Raw genomic sequence first — 2,705 nt, 5'->3', positions numbered from 1 at the left:
AGAGCGAGACAAAATAAATATCAAAATATGGAAACCAGTGAGATTCAAAAGATTGGCGGTATTACAGAAAATAACTCAACCCACCGAGGAGGAAAACAAAGAATTGACAAGTCTATTTGCAATATTTTCTTCAAGACTATTGACATCGTCAAGCTATTCATTTTAATTCAAGTTTTTTCTTAAATAAATGGAGGAGAGAGTGAAGGCATTTCTTAGATTCTTTATGTTTTAAAAATTAAGATTCAAATGTGCATGTTGGAAACTAAAAAGGTTTTCGCACTCTGCAGGACTTTTTCACATAAATAAATGAGTTATTGTCTCAAATGTAAAAAGAAAACTAATACTAAAAATATTTCATATATTAAAAGTAAAAATAACAGGGTTATCCAAAAAGGTATATGTTCGGTGTGTGGTTCAAAAAAATCAATTTATCTCCAAACACAAACTCGGAGGAGATATACAAAAGTTTTTATCAGGAAGTAAATTTACAACTACTGGAATACCAGGGGAATTACATCTTCCAGGGTATTCTTTCTGTGGTCCAGGCACAAACTTGGATAAAAGATTAGATGAGGCAGACAATCCTAAATCCTGGAGTAAACCAATCAATAGAGTTGATGAAGTGTGCATGAGACACGATATTGATTATGGGAATACCACAACGTTGGAAGAAAAGCATGAAGCCGATAGAGAAATGTTGTATAATTTGTCTCTGATACAAAATCCAACCTTGAGAGAAAAAGTTGATAGGTTCATCGTGAAGAAGATGATTAGTGCTAAATTGAAACTTGGACTTGGAAATTCAAAAACCTCATAGGCTCTAATGATGCCATTAAGACTGAAGAGCAATTAGCTGATGAATTACATAAACCAATATTCACAAAGTTTCAGAGAAGGAAAGTTTATTCCAAGGAAGTAGATTATATCTGGTCTGCTGATTTGATTGAACTCAATAATGATAAGGGGTACAAGTATGCTTTAACCGTTATTGATTTGAGGAGTAGATATGCGTGGGTTGTCCCTTTAAAAAACAAAACAGGTAATACTCTTATGTTAGCTTTTCAACAGATATTTAATAAAAGTAAGAGAAAACCTAAAAAATTGTGGACTGATGAGGGTAGAGAGTTTTATAACAAGACATTTATGAATTTTCTAAAAAATAACAGTATTACATTATACAGTACCTTTAATGAAGGGAAGGCAGTTGTTGTTGAACGTTTTAATCGTACCTTAAAAGAGAGACTATATAAAAAATTCACACAACTCGGTTCACAACAATGGTTATCTTTTATTCAGGATATTGTGGATAAGTATAATGACACGATTCACACGTCAACGAATATGAAGCCATCAGAAACATTTACAAAATTAAAATATGAAAAAGAGATTAATGTCAGAAAACCTAAGTTCAAAGTTGGTGATATCGTAAGAATATATAGGTGGAAATCTCATTTTGAAAAGGGTTTTACTGAACGATGGACTAAAGAACTTTTTAAAATTGTTGATGTAATAGATACGGTTCCTTGGACTTATAAGATATATGATTTGGAAGGGGAAGAGATTTTAGGTTCATTTTATTCACAGGAATTACAAAAGACAAAGATAAATTGAAATTTTTTGACTCCGCCCCTTTTTGACTCCACCCACACAAGCCCCACCCACACAAACCCCACACAAACCCACCACACACAAACCCCACACAAGCTCCAATAAATTGAAATTTTTTGACTCCGCCCCTTTTTGACTCCACCCACACAAGCCCCACCCACATAAACCCCTCCCACACAAACCCCACACAAACCCCACCACACACAAACCCCACACAAGCTCCACACAAGCTCCACACAAGCTCCACACAAGCTCCACACAAGCTCCACACACACAAGCTCCACCCATATTCACATAATTAGTGATTAGTTAATTAGTTCCCCACACACAACATGTTTATTTAATTAAAAAATTATCCACCCATCCACACAAGCTCCACTCATCCACCCATCCACCCATCTCTCCACCCATCCATTGATCCACACAAACCTCATCCACATTCGCCCTGCCCACCTACACCCTGCCCCCATCACCCCCTCCCACATAAGTCCTGTCTACACAAGCTCCACACAAAAACTCCACACACATAAACCCTGTCCACATAAACCCCTCCCACACAAGCTCCACCCACATAAACCCCGCACACACAAGACCCACCGAAGCCCCGCCCACATAAGCCCCACCCACATAAACCCCTCCCACACAAGCCCCACCCACATAAACCCCGCCCACACACACCCCGCCCACACAAGCCCCACCGAAGCCCCGCCCACATAAACCCCTCCCACACAAGCCCCACCCACACAAGCCCCACCCACACCCCGCCCACACAAGCCCCACCAAAGCCCCGCCCACACAAGCCCCTCCCACACAAGCCCCACCCCCTCATCCCCTCTGTGCGCCTCACCTTTGACCCACCACCTCCTCATCCCACCCCCACCCTTCCCCACACACACACATGGGGAGGGGAGGGATGGGATGAGGGGGTGATGGGTCATTGGGGGGGCGCACCTACCCTCCCTTCATGTTTTGATCCTCTTCTTGTAATTCAGAATCAAGTAATTGTATACAAAACAAATATAATTTATTAATATTGAAAATATTAAATATTCATTTGCGAGAATGTATAATCTTTCCCAGCAATCTTCTCCAGATGT

General features: G+C 40.1%; 2 long non-coding RNA genes across 2 annotated transcripts in view; both read right to left on the bottom strand.

Moving 5' to 3' along the window:
- Window positions 1-1,273: 1,273 nt before the first annotated feature.
- On the bottom strand, window positions 1,274-2,199 carry LOC147006928 (uncharacterized). Its single transcript, XR_015054521.1, has 2 exons — window positions 2,107-2,199; window positions 1,274-2,061 (listed from the first exon to the last, which is right to left on the bottom strand). It is a non-coding gene; the product is annotated as an uncharacterized LOC147006928 (long non-coding RNA).
- Window positions 2,200-2,503: 304 nt separating this feature from the next.
- LOC147006927 (uncharacterized) overlaps window positions 2,504-2,705 on the bottom strand; it is a 1,866-nt gene continuing 1,664 nt past the window's right edge. Inside the window, exon 4 of the long non-coding RNA XR_015054520.1 lies at window positions 2,504-2,705. This exon is cut by the window's right edge and continues 30 nt beyond it. This is a non-coding gene — a long non-coding RNA (uncharacterized LOC147006927).

Source organism: Eptatretus burgeri, unplaced genomic scaffold (genome assembly GCF_056783735.1).
Source record: "Eptatretus burgeri isolate ZD-2024b unplaced genomic scaffold, Ebu_testis_v1 Ebu_testis_scaffold_1100, whole genome shotgun sequence".
Lineage (NCBI taxonomy): Eukaryota > Metazoa > Chordata > Myxini > Myxiniformes > Myxinidae > Eptatretus > Eptatretus burgeri.
Note: the sequence above shows the minus strand (reverse complement) of the source record. Positions and strands in the feature narration are given on the sequence as shown.